General features: G+C 44.2%; 1 protein-coding gene across 1 annotated transcript in view; it reads right to left on the bottom strand.

Moving 5' to 3' along the window:
* LPA1 (tetratricopeptide repeat (TPR)-containing protein) overlaps positions 1-18,920 on the bottom strand; it is a 108,738-nt gene that overhangs the window by 75,304 nt on the left and 14,514 nt on the right. The window lies entirely within an intron of this gene.

Below are 18,920 nucleotides of genomic sequence, written 5' to 3'. Positions count from 1 at the left end.
TTGAAAAAAGATTTTCTTTACTAAGGTGGCATTGAATTTGTTGCAGAATGTTGTCATCCATGATCAGAGTTTAGAGCAAAGAAAAGTTCACGTGTACCAGTCACATTGCTTGAAGCCTGCTATTAGTAAAAGTGCAAGAGTCGTATATTCAAGATAGTGGTAGTAAAATGTCTCAAGCCTCCGTCAAGCATGTCTTAGTGTCGGGACCATTGTGTTTGGTAGGGCACTCCAGAATCCAGATTGCTTGCTAAGACTCTAGCACCTCTAGCCACTCAAAATCTGTCCAGAGCCTCTCTCAAAAATTCCAGAACTGGAAATGGTACTCTGCAAAGAGCTTAGTGTCATCTGCATACTCCTGATGAAAAAAAAAGTTACCCTCCCCCTCTGGAAAGGGAAAACTGAGTCCTCTGATGCAAGTAAGAGGACATAGTCTTGGCAAAAAACAGAAATAGGTAGGGTGTGTGAGGACAACAAAGCGCGACCAATGAAAGGATGATCCGACTATCACGTGCACATGGCTTTGTGTGCCATGTGGACATGCTTCATCGACTTCCAAAGCCAATTTTCCAGTTCTTCCTTGATAGGAGCGTCTAGAATCCTAGGAGGATTAGTAGCGGCAATTTTGTGAGCCTGTTCATAGGACTTACGAGTCCATTAGATTAGGCTTTCCAGTTTTGGAACCCTCTTGCATATATAATTTGTGCACGTGTTTGGCATGACCTACATATAGTTTTAGGTTAAGAGGAATCCAAACGAGCCATTCCTGGGGGGGTACATGTGCGACAATTTCACCCAGAAACTAACTCCTTGGTCAGGCTTTTACATATATCATTTTTAAGATTTATTTGTATGAATTTGACAGAGGTTTTGCCCTACCTGTTGATTTATAAACCCAAATCCTAGCCTATGAAGGGATCCAAGCAGCCCATCGATTGGACAAGTTGCAAGAGGTCCAATTGAGGAAGCACCAGCGTTAGCAGAACCATCAGCATTTTGCAGATTCAGCATAGAGATGGAGTTTTTGCTACCTACACTGTACAGCCAGCGTTTGCAGATTTCAGCCCTACCCCTGCCATTTCTGTAGATCAGCCCCTAGCGTTTTCAGTTTTCAGCTGATCAGCTTGGATCTGCAATTGCTAGCCATCCCAGTTGCAGTCCGGTACTTCAGCAGCCCATCGAGCCTCTCCTCGGCCTTTCCCACACCGGCATCCCATTGCTGTCAACCATCGGCATGGTCAAGATCTGCATCTTCAGCCCTTCATTCCTCCCACATCGGGAGAGCAATTTAGCCCCAGATCTACCCCTTGGAGGCCATCCGCAATCCCACATCGAGAAGGATCCAAAGGTGCATCAAATCAGCCGGGGAGGTGCTTCATCTTGAAGAGTTACCGAGGCGACATTAACCATTCAAGTCAATAGAGTCTGCACTTGAGGTATTGCATATGTGTACATTCCATTTACGCAATCAAAAGCAAATACCACATTGGCAACGGTTTGGGGGGGCCTTGAGAAAGTTGGTTGAGACCCCATCGGTTGTCATTCTCCTCTTCTCTCTCACCCTCTCTCCCCCTTCGCAACTTTACCGCTCTCTCTCATTCCCTATCTTTAGAAAAGTAAAAGGAACCATGATTCATGCTAAAGCAATCACTAACGCAAGGAAAGAAGCAAAGATTTGTTGAAGTGTAAAACCTAGATCTTCACCATTTATCCGCTGCACCTGACTTTCGTATCAGAGCTTTGAAGATTTTGCACTAATCCCGCTACTCCCCAAAAAGTTTTTTTCCTCTCTTGTGTTTTTGGTTGTGTTGGCAGCCCTATGGTGAACATTCCTCCCTCTCTTGGAACAGATGGCCTGCCATTGCGCATAGGACCGTGCGTGTCACAGGACGGGCACACGTGCCACCAGAAAAGAACAGACTGAACAACTTTAAGCATTTCAAATAACAACTAAACTGAAAGAGATAGAGGACAGACGAGATGCGAAGTGGCGGAGTTACACCCTGAGAGAGCACTAGCCCCAAACCTTGGCACCCCTTACGGTATTTCTTTATATTGCTTGAACTCAGTACAATGCCCGTACTCGCGCTGTGCACCTTCACCCGAAAGAGTGCCAAAGACTAAGTCCTTTGCACATATTTATAGGCCCTTGGCCTATGAAAAGCAATTTACATGAAAAGCTTCAAACTCAAAAGCAACTACTCCAAAAGCTGGCGCCCAAAAGCTGTCAACGCAATTTTCGAAAATCCGTACAGCCTGTCAATGCAAAATCCGGGACTACCCATACAGTCTGCCACATCATCATGCCAACACAATTTCCGGGTCTTCCGTACAATTGTCACGTCATCACGTTTTGATGCATCTTCCGTGTGTGAGTGGGTCTTGAAAATAGGCCACTCGGCAAGACTTTGCAAGCTGGTAAAACTTCTTCTATTGCTTCTAGGGTTTAGGCCCCTCGGCCGGGGATCTGCAGGTTGGCTCCATTCTTCAGTGGCTTGACACGTCAACAGTTTGTGACATCCCCCTTCTTGAAAGAAAGTAATCGTCCGCGATTACAGCATATTTGCAAAACAACTCAAGTTAGCTCAAAATTTCCAAGGGTCATTCCGAGGGACATTATGAGGGACAATCAGTTTTCTCATTCCAAATCGGAGCTCTTGATTTCCTAAGCCGTTGGCTTCCCATAAGAATCTCATCCGATAAGGAGTCTCATTCCAGATTGGAGCTCTTGATATCCTCGCTTGTTGGCTTCCCAAAAGTATCTCATCCAATAAGGAGTCTCACTCCAGATCGGAATTCTTGATATCTTGGGTCGTTGGTTTCCCAAAAGTATCTCATCCAACAAGAAATATTCAGTGCACATCACAATGCAGCACGAATGCTCACCTGGTACAAGACATAGAAACATAAAGCCATCGATGAACCATAGTTATCGGGACGAGAATCGGAACGGAGCACAAGGTACGGCAACGGGCATGAAACGCCATTTCTTGTTACGGATACTCATGTTTAAAACACAGAACGGAGATTCGGAATAGGAAGCTAGAAGGAGAACGCGAACGGAGCCTTGAAAACAGCCATTCCCTGTAACTATGCGATAAACACTCCCCCCGTGAATAACCATCCAAGTCCAGGCCATGAGCTGTTCAACAACTCCCTCATCACTCCTCCCGCATAACCTAAAAAGGTCCAGGCCGAGAGATGTAGAGGCCTTTTATAACCAAACGTCCCCCAGACTGCAACCTGCGTTGTTTGGAGGTGCTGAGAGTAACCACTACTTAGACTTCTCAATACTCCCCCCGTAAATAACCACAAGGGTCGGGGCCATGAGTCAAAACAACACTTTTCAAACATTCCATACTCCCTTCGCAAATAATCACAAGGGTCCGGGCCATGAGTATGAACAAGCACTCTCAAACATCATTTCTCAGTACTCCACTCGAGAGTAAAATCACCAATCATTGAAATCAATATTAAAATCAAAGTCAAACAATTCAAATCGGCACCAAGACACGTTCAAAACAGATACCATCCATTTCAAACAAATCCCCAACAGTATCACCAAACAAGTTCTCAAACAAAACTCAAACTTAAAAAGCAATATCGACATCAATCGGACTCAAAAAGATGATTGGCATTCCATCCTGAAACCTGCACCAAGATTAGGGTTCGATTTCTTCCATAAGGTTGTGGTCGTCCGTGGCATGGTCCATAAACTCTTGAATAGTCAAAACAAGCCTCGCCAAGCAATGTTCCTATGGCGGTGATCGTAGTCCCAAAACCTGGCAATCACATTGGACCTCCAAGGGCTTTAGCTCGGGAAGAGACACTTGATGAGAGATGTCGAAAAATTTCAAGTCATAATTTGCAAGGGTCTCTTGTGGCAAGCATTTCAAGATACCCCACTCTGCCAAAAACCATAAAACTTCAAACAAGAATTTTCTTGAAAGCTTGTCAAGTCCTTGGAGTAGTGTGCGGCTTGGTAGCTATAGACATCTACCACTGCATGGCACTGCCTTTGAGAAAAACGGCAACTCGAAAAAAAAAATGATCCTTCTCTGCAAGTGATCTTTATGGCTTATGCCCTGTTAAACAGAGCGATGCGCGATGAAGTAAGGGTGAAAGTGGCTAATAAGTCCGCAATCCTGACACGAAGATTCTTTGAATAAAATTGCCAGTGAACTTTGGAAGCGCCGTCTTGCTTTGTCTGCTCTTTGGTAGGACCGGTATGCTTTCAAAAAAGCACACACCTGAATCTTTGGTAGGACACATCCAAGCCCATGTGTCCGTGGACAAGCTACAGCATGACAAGGGTTCAGTCAGTCCAGTCAATCTAGATTTAGAAGTGATCTGGCACTTTTGTGAGTCTGTTCGCAAACCGTGCATGTCAAGACACTTAGTGTAGATGCATATCCTCTGGCTGCACACAGCATGATCATAAGCATTCCCATCAGAATCCATCAGAATTCTTCAAGAGAATTTTCCAGTGCATTTAGCCTATTTTACCTATTTTTGACATTTTTCACTTATTATTTTTAAGTGACTTTTGTTGGAAAGTAGGTAGGGCAAATTGAGTAAGTTTGTATATAAGCAAACTAGAGTTAGCACTATTTGGCAAAAGAGGCAACAGGAGCCAAGCTCAGCAGGCAACTTCTCAACAAGACCCCTTGGCGGTTTCCCCCTCCAAGCAAGAAGAACCATCAAACCCTTGCCCTAGCGTTTTCTCATCAAGGAGATCCTCGCCACAAGCAAGCTCAGAACTAGCTTTTGCATCAGCAACCATCACCAGCAGAAGATCAGCAGCTAGCGTTTTTGGATATCTCTTCCACTAGCGTTTTTGGAGACCTCAGTGTTTACAGTTTTGCAGCGTTTTCAGCCACAGCAATGCAGCGTTTTCAGTAATGAATAACCTGCAAATTCAGCCCTAAGAAGGTAGCAGATTCAGCCCAGAACGACATCAGTTTTCAGCCCTAAACCTGCAGATTTTCAGCGTCAAAGACCCACAGAAACGGTCCCAGAATCAGCATGTTGGAAATGGTCGCAGATTTCAGCCCATAACGTTTTTGGACATCAGTAGAAAGATTGCAGACTTTAGCCCTAGTGTCGGCCTTGTCGTCCTCGTCGTCGTCGTCAACATAGCCTAGACTTGCATCAGTCACATGCATTCCCATTGTACCAATTTGTGCAATCATAAGTAGACCACTCTCGCCGACGAGAGTGGGGCCTTCGGAGGACTTTGGTGTCGTATCTCTCTTCTCTCTATCTCTCAATCTCATACACTTGCACGCACAGTGTCCACTCACTTTGTTGTGATCATAGCATTCTGTCATTAAGAACGGAAGGGTCTCCCTTCCATAAGAACAAAAGGAACCCTTGAGCACAGTCTCACCAGCGTGTGACTACTATCCCACAAGAACCCAAGACTTCAGCGGATGGTCGTCACTCGAAGCGGAATGGATACTTCGCTTGGAGGTGGTGAGCATGGGAGTGGCGAAGAAGAATTTTGCCCACCAGGAGGTTTTTCCGACCCTCCCCCTTACCCATCTACGACAAGGATTGCACTAACTCCTACAGAGGCTTTCGACAAGATGATGATGGACAAGAAGTTAGAACGCAAAGCAAGAGAAGCAGAAAGAAAGGTAGACACAGAGAAAGAATGGCAGCCATAGAGCGTACATACAACGAAAGAATGGCAGCCATAGCACGTGACCGCGAAGAGTTGTTGCGACTCTTTTCTAATGTGCAGGCACAGATTGCAAAGGGTCAGGAGAAGGAGACTCTCAGTCTCGTCTTCTCCAAAGCATGACACGCATGATTTGGATGATAACGAAAGCATGATGAATTGCATGATAATGATAAGCATGATGATTTGTCTGATAAAGATGTGATTTCTCACGAGTATGACGATTTGCATGATCAAGATGTGATTTCTCACAAGCATGATGATTTGCAGGAAGATGATGTGATTGTTCACAAGCATGATAGTTTAGTTGATACTTCGTCTAATGAAGCTAACCTCGTTGCAGATTCGATCGATCACAAGGAACCGATCTTGACTCTCGAGTCAAGGTCCAAAGAACCCCCACAGGAAGTATTATGTGTTCGAATGATTAGTCAGCACGCATTGTTCGAGTGTTCTATTCGTGATGCTTTCCTGTATTTTAGTTAGCGTCGTTATGTGATCCCTTTTCAAAGGCAAGCCATATTGTACGTTGAGCACGATTCACTCATGAATGAGCACGGATGTATGCAAATTTCTCATGAAAAGTTGAAAAGTATACATTCGAGGAAGTCACATTCCATGTCTCTTCCTTGGCACGACACAGTCATAAAAAGAGCACAAGAAGGATTGAGCATCAAGCATCGGCATTTTCATTGTGTTTTGCCACAGTTGATTGATTTAGATCACAAAGTCAAGATTCGATCTCATTGTTTGCGTGTGTTTGATGAACGGTTTGGCACTCCGTCTCTATGTTCATCTACATTGCATGCACAGGCTCTACAGAAGAGTAGTGTTTTTCCAGTCACTTTACATGGAATGGGTATGTTCATGTTTTTGTGTTGGAAATGGTTTCAGGAATTTTCAGCCTCGGAGATTCTTGAAGAAGGTAGACGCATGACTCTAAACAAAGTTGAAGCATTGAAGGAGCCACAGAAGACTGTCGCTTTCAGCGCGGCCCAAAGAAGCAAGCGTTGCAGACCTTTATAAAGTTCAAGTATCGCATGGCCCACGCATCAGAGTGGGCCGGAGAAAAGTCCTTTCCAGGATTCCAGACTCTGTTGGCGATCTCCCTCGACGCCATACAGTTCGGTACCAGTATCTCACTTTGAAAAGGAGGGGATATCACGTGACACATCCAACCCTATGTGTCCGTGGACAAGCTACAACATGACCAGGGCTCAGTTCACTCAAGTCAGTCTAGAATAGTATTATGGCACTTTTGTGAGTCTGTTCGTAGACCATGCATGTCCAGACACTTAGATTAGATGCATATCCTCTGGTTGCACACAACATGATCATCAGATTATAGTCAGAACTCATCAGTAGCAGTTTTACAATGCATATACCTATTTTTCCTATTTTTGACATTTTTCACTTATTATTTTTAAGTGACTTTTGTTGGAAACTAGGTAGGGCAAGTTTGCAAGGAAGTATAAAAGAAAACCTAGCACTAGCATTATCTGGAGAAGAGGCAGCAGGAACCCTGTGTTCATCAGGCAACTTCTCAGCAAGAACCCCCAAAACAGAAGACCTAGCGTTTTTGCAGATGTAGAGCTAGCGTTTTTCAACAAGACAGAAGCCTGGCGGTTTTGCACAGCAGATCAGCCCGGCGACAACAAGACGCAACAGATCATCCCTAGCGTTAGCAAATTCCCACAACAACACAACAGATTCCCTAGCGTTAGCAGATTTCCTCAGCAAGGACAGTTTTCAGCCCTAGCGTTTTTGGTTTGCAGATCAGCCTCGGCGTTTTGCAATTCCATCGCGACAGAATCAGCAATAGCACCAGCGTTTTCAGTTTTCAGCAATCAGACATTGCAGTAGAAGTCCCAAACCTCGCAGATCTCACCTTCCCGCAGCAAATCATCGCCGCACGGTCAGATCCATCAAAGTTTGCAATTTCAGCAAAGCAATTTACATGAAAAGCTTCAAACTCAAAAGCAACTGCTCCAAAAGCTGGCGCCCAAAAGTTGTCAACGCAATTTTCAGAAATCCATACAGCCTGTCAACGCAAAATCCGGGACTGCTCGTACAATTTGCCACATCATCATGCCAACGCAATTTTCGGGTCTTCCATATAGCTGCCACGTCATCACGTTTTGATGTATCTTCTGTGTGTGTGAGTGGGGTCTTGCTTTATTTGAATAGTCTTGTGTCACTAGGGCCCCATCGAACGGGGTCCCATAAGTTGGTGGGAATTGGTCTTTAAAATAGGCCACTCGGCAAGACTTTGCAAGTTGGTAAAACTTCTTCTACTGCTTCTAGGGTTTAGGTCCCTCGCCCGGGGATCTGTAGGTTGGCTCCATTCTTCAGTGGCTTGACATGTCAGTAGTTTGTGACAGTGCGCCTTGAGCGTCGGAAAATAGCAACCAATTGTATACCGGGTGTTGCATGCAAGGTGCAGCAACTAGGGGGTAGATAGTCTCCCGAAGATTAGCCTGCAACCTTCCTTAAACCAAGACTGGAAATCCTTGCATGGTCAAAACTCCTAGCGGTATAGAGACCTCCACCAATCAAGAAGGTGAGCAAGTCCGACCCACGGATCCTCCCATAAGTCCTCCCCCTACCCCTAGCGGTATAGAGACCACCACCAATCAAGAAGGTGAGCAAGTTCGACCCACACATCCTCCCATAAGTCCTCCCCCTACCCCTCCCTCTTTGCTATGATGCAGATGATGATAATGCGGCAAGAAGAAGCGCGTCGACTGGAGCGTGCGCAAGCGACGGTGCGAGAGGAACGTCGATTGGCGGCCAAAGCCAAGGCTCGTAGATAGGAGCGCGAGACACACACCGACGCTCGTAGGCAAGAAAGGGAAACCATGCATGATCTCATCACCACTTTGGCGGTGCGATCCGATACTTCTTCTTTGGAGCCGAATTATGAGCAGCTTGCCAAGACCATTGCGGAGGTGACCAATGCTACACGGACAACCAATGAACCAATCCTTGAGAAGACCACGTTCAGTAAGTATCACGGTAAGATAGATGCTATTGTCATTTATTCTTGGTTGCATTAATTTACATCCTATTTTGCGGTTGTTAAAAAGCTTGATAATAACAAAGTTCTCTTGACTTCCATGCATCTCACAGGTGACACCATCACATGGAAGGATGAGTGGATGGAGGAGGAGGAAGCCCACAAGGCAGCCCACTCCACGTCTCTCCTCGTTCCCTCTCTTGAGCTTAGTTGGGAGGAGTTTGAGGAGGATTTGAAGACGCGCTTCTTGTCTCCACTGTCACGTGACACATAACCCTATGTGTCCGTGGACAAGCTACAGCATGAATAGGGTTCACTCAATCAAGTCAGTCTAGAATAGGAAGTGATCTGGCACTTTTGTGAGTCTGTTCGCAGACCGTGCATGTCCAGACACTTAGATTAGATGCATATCCTCCTAGTGCACACAGCATGATCATCAACATTACCATCAAAATCCATCAAGGGAATTTTCCAGTGCATTAAACCTATTTTCCCTATTTTTGACATGTTTTACTTATTATTTTTAAGTGACTTTCGTTGGGAACTAGGTAGGGCAAATTTACTAAGTTTGTATATAAGGAAACCTAGCACTAGTAGTTCTGGCAAAAGAGGCAGCAAGAGCATTGCTCAACAGGCACCTTCTCAAGCAAGACTACCCCAAGAACTTGGCGTTTCCAACCCAAAAGCCCTAGCGTTTTCAACATGGGAAGCCAGCGATTTTAGCCATCTTCTGCAACATTTCCCAAAGCAGTAGAACCAGCATTTGTGAAGCCTGCAGGTCAGCATTTCCAGCCTTGAAGACCTAGCGATTTCAGCAGCCTTAGACAGCGTTTTTCAGCCACTGATCCAGCGTTTTTCCATCAGCAAGCCAGTGTTTTTGACAGCAAGAAGAAGCAGCGTTTTCAACATTCAAAGCCACAGCAACAGATAGAGGTTCGTCGTCGTCTTCACCGTCGTCTTCGAAGCATTCAGTTTTCAGCCATAGTCTCGTCATCGTCGGCACCACGGTCGGCCTCGACATAGCACCACTTAGATTTGCATCCGCATCTTGTACCAGATTGTGCAATCAATAGTAAACGACTCTCGCCATCGATAATGGGGCCCTTGGAGGAGGGTTTGACAACTTCCCGGTGTCGTATTCTCTTCTCTCTCTATCTCTCAGTCTCAGCACCTTCACGCACAGTGTCTATTCACTTTGTTTGTGATCACTTGCACTCTCTCATTAAGGAAACGGAAGGCTCTCCCTTCCGTAGGTTAAAGGAACCCTTGAGCACAGTTCGGAGCACTCATCTTGAGCAAAGTTCAACATTCACTTCCGTTGCACATTACATCCACAATACCTAAAGCAATTGAAGGAGGATTTTTGGGCTTTGTCTCAACATGGTAAACCTATGATGTCGTATGCTAACTGTGTGTCTCAGTCATAGTTATTGGGGAACGTCCTAGAACGGCCAGGAGTTCCGACAGGTTTTCTGTTACCGGAATGGGGGGCTGGTACGGACGAGAACGGTCAGGAACGGCCAGAACGGGACAGTAGGCAATCAAGCAGGCCGAACGGCCAGATTCCGGCCAACAGTCAAAACCAGGTAGATTTTATAAATGTTGGATTTTTTTTGAAAGTGAGCAAGCCTCAAGGGCCTATATAATGCAAACCCCCTCACCCCTTCCCTTCATAACATACAAGTGAATGCTCAAGCCTTCAATGCACCATTGCATTGTTCTACACTTCTAACCTCTACCCTCTCTCTCGAGTCTCGACTCTCTCTCCCCCTCTCTCTCTCTATGCTCAAGCTCTGTCTCTCTCTCCCTCTTGAGTCTTGACTCTTCCTACCTCTATCTCTCTCGAGCTCTCAAGGGTCAAGCCTACATGATACGCATTTGCCATTGAAGATTCAAGTGATAAGAAGCTCTCATTGCTACAAGGCTTGCCGCTCTCTCTCTCTCTCTCTCTCTCTCTCTCTCTCTCTCTCTCTCTCTCTCTCTCTCTCTCTCTCTCATCATCCATGGCCTCTTCTTCTCGTTCCACCCCCTCTGTTCAAGCGGGCAACACTCAAAAGGCGAAGGAATGATCGTGGTGGGACGAAGTGACCTCGGAGGGCACCTTGTCGGCGGCGGGAGGTTCTCATGCATGGGCATGCAAGTTATGCGCTTACACACCGAAAGGGGGACATGACAAAGTGAGGGCACACTTTCTTTGAGTGTCGGAGCATGAGGTGTAATTTTGCACCAACGTAAGCGTCGAGAAGGGAAGGAGCTTGAGGAAAAGGATCAGCAATTCAATCATAAATCCAAGCCCGCATGCAAAGGTATCGACACGAAGACCCTCATTTTCCCTTCTTCTCTACCCGGTGTTGGTGTCAGTACCGGTGGATCTTTATCGGGTCCGATTCGTCGCCAAAGGACCCTTGCCACCTCTTGGGACTCAAAGAAGAAGGAAGAGGTGGATGCCGCCGTGGCCCGATTCTTCTATCACGACCATATCCCATTTGTCGCGGCAAGGTATGTTTTATCTATCTTCTTCCGTTATCGTTGTTTCCACCTTTTTGATACCTCTTCTATATGTGATCGAAATAGGTCGAAGTATTAGAAAGTTATGGTGCAGCGGATAGGAGAGTATGGCACCGGCTATGTGCCGCCATCTTCAGAGGCTCTCCGAATCACTTTGCTCGATCGAGAGAAGGCGATCGTGGAGCAAGCAACATTCAATATTCAACGGCTTTGGGCAAAACATGGCACTTCCCGACGGGTGGAGCGATATGTTGGATTAAAGGCCCTAAATAACTCCTTATGTACACTTTATGTACATTTTTATACTTTGTTCAGGTTCAATGTGAACCTGGATAGAACCTGGATATATTTTTTTTAAGTCACTTATAATAGAAGTGGAAAGGCCCAAAACTCAATTATTGAGTTTTCCCAAAAACGCACGAGCCTCTCTCTCTCTCTCTCTCTCTCTCTCTCTCTCTCTCTCTCTCTCCCCCCGAAACTTCGATCCCTAGCGCTACCCCCTTCTTGCACCCATGTCTGGCTATATCCGGACCAATCCTGCACTCCTTCACCGCGCGCATCTCTCGGTAGCCTCTGCTTCGTGCTTTCAACTGGTATCAAAGCTCTAGGGTTCAAAATAGAACCTGCGCAGTCTGTTGGACAGCAAGTTAAATTTGCTCTCCCGCGACAATTTTCACTTCCATCAAGGCCCCTTGCTTTCGAGGTCAAGACGGTCACCAAAACTCCCAAAACAAGCCAAAACAAGCTGTGTTTAGGTCAAAACAGGTGATTTGCAGGTAAAAACAGATTAAAACAACAACACGCAGGTGTACCAAATTTGTGAGATCACATGTATTGATGTTTTGAGCGAGGATTTGAGTGAAAAGCTAAGTACAGGTAATTTAAATCGCATATTCAACTGAAAATTCAGATTTGGACAGTTTCATGTAAAGAAATTGTGGTCTATCGTATGCAAAGTCTTGTGGTTGCTCCTATTTGCTAAAATTTTCAGCCTATTGCATCTCTTTTGTATACACACTGGTGGTTGAGCTAAGATGACTTCTACCTTTGCATCTCTTTTGTATACACACTGGTGGTTGAGCTAAGATAACTTCTACCTTTGCATCTCTTTTGTATACAAACTGGTGGTTGAGCTAAGATGACTTCTACCTTTTCAGCCTATTGCATCTCTTTTGTATACACACTGGTGGTTGAGCTAAGATGACTTCTACCTTTTCCGTATCTGAGACTAAAAGTTTGATGGAAATCAAACGGCTCGATGGTCAAGGCTTCGACCTCTGGCAAGAACGCATGCAAGGTATCCTTTTCTTAAAGGATTGTGAAGATGCATTGGAAGAGAATAAGCCGCAACATTTGTCTGACGAAGAGTGGGCCAAGTTGAATAAGAAGGCTATGGCCAACATCAAAATGGCTATCAATGATGACATTTTGACAAACATCAAGCGTTTGGACTCTGCTTATGCAATATGGCAAAAGCTAAAGTCCAATTATGAGAACCAAGTGCATTTGATGCGAAAGTTGGTGAATATGCAGCTTGATGACTCGAAGTCAGCTTCTTAGCATTTGAGTGCTTTTACAAGTGTGTTGAGTCAGTTGCAAGACAGTGAACTTCAGCAATTTGATGATAAGCTCAAAGCTATTTTCTTGCTTATGACATTGCCAAATACTTGGGAAACATCGGTTGTCTCCTTGAGCAACAGTCCCACCCTCACGTATGACGGTGTGAGAGGGTCTATTCTCAATGAAGGGATTAAACACAAGTCTAGTGGGGAAGGTGGCAGTTCTGTCTACAATGGGCAATTCTACCTACAATGCAAGAGGTAGAAAACAAAAGCGTAATGCGGGCAACAGGACTCAAAATACAAGTAAGAGCAAGACAAAGGATAAGGATGTCACTTGCTATCAATGTGGCAGAAAGGGACACAAGAAACCTGATTGCATGTATTTCAAGAAAGAGCAGGATAGGAAGAAGAAAGCGCAAGAGAAGAAGAAGAAAGATGAGAAGAAAGGGGAAAAATCAGCAAGTGATTCCTCCAAGGATGTTGGAAATGCAAACGTATCCTCTAGTGTGGTCATTAAGGAGTTGTCAAACGTTAAGGAAATTCTGGTTGCGGCTTCATGCTCCTCAGATTTAGTGATAGCTAATGCAGAAGACATGCTTATCTCGAAGAAAGATGTCATTGATGCATTGCTTAGTGCTAATGATGACCTATTCCAATCTTGGATAGTAGATTCTGGTGCATCTTTCCATGTGACTCCATCTTTGGAGTGTTTTGCTACATATGTTGCAGGCAATTATAGCAAGGTGTACCTTGGTGATAATTTTGCTTGCAATATTGAGGGAATGGGTACCATGCGTTTGGCTCTTAACAATGGTCAAGAGCTTGTATTGAATGATGTCAGGTTTATACCAGGCATTAAGAAAAGTTTGCTATCTGTTGGCCAATTAGATGCACCTAGTTTTACTACCATCTTTGCTTGGGGTTCATGGAAGTTGCTTAAGGGCTCTATGCTTGTTGCAAAAGGGTCTAAAAGAGGTAATTTATACTATCTTCGATGCAAAGCTTTGCCTAGCAAGTTTCTTGCTGTTGTTGAAGTTGCTTCACATATAGAATTGTGGCATAAGAGACATGGCCATATGAGCCAAAGGAGTATTGATGTGCTTTCTTCTCTGAAGAGGGTTGATGTAAAAGGCAAAAACTTGGATCTTTGTAACGATTGTCTTTATGAAAAGCAAAAGAAATCTTCTTATTACTCTGGTGTCTCTCACAAAGCTCATCCTCTTGATCTTATTCACTCTGATGTATGCACTATGTCTGTTAAGTCTTTTGGTGGTGCATTGTATTTTGTTACATTTATTGATGACTGTACTAGGAAAGGATGAAAAATAAGAGTGAGACTTTTGATGCTTTTAAGAAGTTTCATGCTTTTGTAACTACTCAAAAGAGTGCTAAGCTTAAATATCTCACGTCGGACAATGGAGGAGAATATGTGTCTGCTGAATTTCAGTGTTTTTGTGATAATGGGATTAAAAGGGAGTTGACAGCCCCTTATAATCCGTTTTCGAATGGTGTGGCTGAGAGGTACAACCGTACTTTATGTGAGAGAGTGCGTTGGATGTTGTCCACCGCTAATCTTTCCCAAGAGTTTTGGGGAGAGGCATTAAAGACTGCAGTTCATATTCGCAATCGCTCTCCGAATAGTACGCTGAAAAATGACATTCCAGAGGAGGTTTGGTCTGGCAAATCTGCCTCTTATGATCATTTGAAAGTATTTGGCTGCGAAGCTTTTGTTCATGTACGCAATGACTTGAGAACAAAGCTTGATATGGAGTATTAAAGGAGTCTTCCTAGATTATGGGAAAGAAGGTGAAATGGGCTATAGAGTGTGGTTACCACAATTTAGAAAGGTAATTCGCAGCCGAGATGTAGTGTTCAATGAGACAAATTTGCTTAAGAATGCTACAAAATCTGATACTGACAAGAAAACAGTCACATTTCAGCCTTTCGTGCCACCCATTGATGTTGAAAAAGAGCCTCATGATGCATTACCGCAAGCTGAAATTGATAATCAGCTCGTTAACCTTGAGCCAGAAGAGGTAGGACATGATATTAATGCGCCTAATAAGGATGGACAGCCACACCTGAATTGGCTGAAAATGATTTTCAGCAACATGATAGAGATGAAAATGAGTTGCTTCATGATGTAGAACCGTTGCTTGAGAATGTAGATCATTGGGTACTGTAACAGACTTGGACACTCCAAGTCAAGAATCAATCACCACAGCACCAAATAACCACTTCAAAACAATTCACACAATAGATTTGCATTGGCCTGGCAGAGTTCCGTGCCCAGAGATATTGGCCCCAAAGACTGGCGCCCCTTTCGGTATTTCTTTATGTATTAAATCAATGTAAAGTACAAGAGAGCGGTTACGGTTTCACTCTCAAACTCTGCGTCCAGATGCTTTGCAGAGTGAGCCCCTCACCGCTTATTTAAAGATTACAAGGGATGCCCAAAAGCAGAGCCCCAAAAGCTTCCAGAACAAAAGCAAAAATTCTCTCTCTCTCAAGAGAGCAAAAGTAAAGCAAATCAGCTCTCTCTCTCTCTCCAATTCAAATTGTGTAGCCAAAAAGCATAAAATTGCGTCCCTTGCTGGCTGTTTTTCATCTCCGCAAAATCCTGCGCGTTTTCCAGAAATCCGTACACCGGCCACGTGGCATTTTCAGCCGACTGTTTTAGGGTTTCCAGCCACATTAGGGTTTCAGCCAGCAGTTAGGGTTAGGGTTTCCAGAAATTAGGGTTTCTGCAAATTAGGGTTTTTGGCAGAAATTAGGGTTTGCAGGAATTAGGGTTCTGGCAGTTTCTGCTCTCGGTAGCCACGTCATCACTTTGTGACAGGTACACACGTCAAGTCGTTTGAGAAGGCAACCGCAAACATTTGATCCCTCTTTGCATCATGTAATGTTGACAGATGAGGGTGAACCTCTTACTTATAAAGAGGCTAAGTCATGTGAATCAAGCAGTAAGTGGAAGCTTGCAATGCAAGAGGAAATGAAATCCTTTTATACAAATGATACTTGGGATCTTGTGCCATTGCCTAAAGGGAGAAAGACTCTTCCTAACAAATGGGTGTACAAAATTAAGATAGTGGATGAAAAACCCAAGTACAAGGCAAGATTGGTTGCAAAAGGATATGCACAAAAAGAAGGAATTGATTTTCAAGAAATCTTTTCTCCTGTTGTAAAGCTTACAACTTTACGTGTCCTTTTTGCTCTCGTTGCGGTGTTTGATTTGGCATTGAATCAGATGGATGTAAAGACAATGTTTTTGCATGGTGACATTGTAGAGGACATATACATGAAACAACCTGAAGGTTTTGTAGTTCCTACACGTGAGGAACTTGTATGCAAACTGAAAAGGGCTCTGTATGGTTTGAGACAATCATCACGACAGTGGTATGAGAAGTTTGACACTTTTATGCTGTCTCAAGGATTTAAACCCAGCCATGCAGATCCTTGTTTGTATACAAAAAGGGATGAAGATGGTAGTCCCATCATACTTTTTCTCTATGTTGATGACATGCTACTTGCCGGGAAACATAAGAGTAGTCTCGATGCTCTGAAGCGTAAGCTAAATTGAGCATTTGCCAGGAAGAATTTGGGTGATACAGAGCATATTTTGGGCATGCGTATTAAAAGAGATAGAATATCACAGACTTGGACACTCCAAGTCAAGAATCAATCGCAACAGCACCAAATAACCACTTCATAACAATTCACAGATCACAATAGATTTTAACTGGCCCGGCAAAATTCCGTGCCTAGAGATATTGGCCCCAAAGACTGGCGCCCCTTTCGGTATTTCTTTTTGTATTAATCAATTCAAAGTACAAAAGAGTGGGTCAAGATTCACTCTCAGACTCTGCGTCCAAATGCTCTGAGAAGTGAAGCCCTCACCACATATTTAAAGGTACAAGGAATGCCCAAAAGCAGAGCCCCAAAAGCTTTTAAAATAAAAAGCATCAGTTCTCTCTCTCTCTTAGAGAGTCTTTTTTTTATAAAAAAAGTAAGTTCTCTTTCTCATGGCCTGGAGAAAAAGCAAGATTCGCGTCGCTCATCATTCCAAAATTTATAAATAAATAAATTTTTTTAAAAAATTAGCCTCCGTGATTTCCGGAAATTAGGGTTTTTGGCAAAAATTAGGGCTTGCAGGAATTTTAGGGTTTCTAGCAAAAATTAGGGTTTCTGCTGTTCGTAGCCACGTCATCACTTTGTGACATACCCCCCTCTTGAAAGCATTGTAATCGACTGCGATTACGAATGCAAAACCGACAAAAGCCATAAACCGTCTTAGCAAACACTGACTGATAGTACCTACGTAATAGGAACACACATCTAGCACATGTACGAAATCGACAGTCACATCACACGACATCACAAGACATCACCAGACATCACAGGACATCACATGACATTCAACATTCATTCGAATCTTAGAGCATGATTTATCGGCAATGTAGCTAGCAATCACATCTAGGTCCAATCGGAACCTCATCGATGTCCGATTGACTAACCCCTATTGCAACCATGTCTATTCGAGATCAATCAGACCAAAATGCTGCAGTCATTTCGTCTATCAGTTCCCGCACTAACAAGAAGTCAAGAACAAATCAGTATCATAATCAGGAATTCCATTTCATAAAGTCATCTAGTAGAATATTGTCAGCTCTCAGTATCCCTGAAGCTCAAAGAGACATCGGTGACTTTAGTATCAAAATCGAGGCATCTGTTGACAAGGGAACGGAGTGACTCCCCTCTTGTGCATCCCACTGCACCAGATCTCCGGCCAAGCTGAATTCTGGGTTCCGTTTGGAGTAGACTATGCTAAACCCAAACATCGAGGTAAAGTTTCACAATCCGAGGAGTATCTGCTAGGTCCTCCTCCTCCATCCACTTCGCATCAAATGCAGGAAAGTTCTTGAACTTAACCAAGAACCGCCTTCAGACTTTACCTTTCTTCGTATCGTTATGTACCAAAATCTGTTCAGGAACAAGGATCTCCTCCTTTTGTTCCACTTCGGGTTGCTCATCAGGCTCTCCATCATCAAGCACATCACCCTTAACAGGTTTCAAGAGACTCACATGCAATGCATTGTGAATCCTCCAGGTATCTAGCAGTTTCAATCGGAAGGAGACATCATTTATCTTGTCAGTGATCTGGAAAGGTCCGTAGTATCGCATACTAAGCTTTGGAAAAAGCCTCTCCTTTCCCTTTTTCTTTCGTAGGCGTGCCTTCTCAAAACGTAAGAGCACCCAATCATCCTCCTTCAATTTCAAGTCGCGATGATGGCGATCCGCTGCCTTTTTCTGTTGTTCTTGAGACTCCTACAAAGTATCACGAACCTTCGCAATAGCCGTATCCAAATCTCGCGAATATTCATCTGCTTCAAATATCTAATCTTTCGTGCTCAGGAAGGATGGTACCTTCGCAGCACTTTCAACAATCTCACATGGCGTCTTCCCCGTCGAAGAGTGTATCGTGTTATTGTAGGCAAATAGTTCTTTTCCCATTGAGTCTTCTGATCCGAGATACAAGACTTCAAAAAATCTAAAATCACTGAATTGGCAATCTCAAATTGCCCGTCAGTCTGCAAGTGGAACGATGACGAGAACTGCAACCGCGTGCCAATGTTCCCCCAAATTGCCTTCCAAAACAAACTCATAAATCTGGGGTCTCTGTCGGAGACAATCGTCTCAGACGTGCCATTCAATCGGAAAATCATCGTGATCATTCTGTGTAATCGGGAGATCAAAAATGAAATCCATTTCAATACTTTCCTTGGGGCGGGTGGGTATGGGTAAAGGGTGTAACAATCCCTGTGCCTTATGCCTGTCAAACTTGACCTTCTGGCATACTGCGCACAACTCTTCCACGTCCTTTTTGAGTCACGGCCAAAGAAGTATCTCTCTATCCCTTTCATGGTGGTAGCAATGCCGCGGTGACCCGTAAAAGGTGGACAATGGCATTCAGTCATAATCTTTTCCCGCAACGGCTGTGTAATGCACAACATAGTCTTTCTCATCAAGTAGCCTTCCCGAAAGGAGTATCCAGCTACTGTCTCCCCATCTCGTATCCGTGTGAAAATATCTGCAAAATCTGTATCTGTGGCATACTGATCGACCGTATCCTCGAAGCTCCTATGATGTATCGCGG

This window comes from Adiantum capillus-veneris, chromosome 23 (assembly GCF_014529385.1).
Source record: "Adiantum capillus-veneris isolate H3 chromosome 23, ASM1452938v2, whole genome shotgun sequence".
Taxonomy (NCBI): domain Eukaryota; kingdom Viridiplantae; phylum Streptophyta; class Polypodiopsida; order Polypodiales; family Pteridaceae; genus Adiantum; species Adiantum capillus-veneris.
This window is presented reverse-complemented; position numbering and strand designations above follow the sequence as displayed.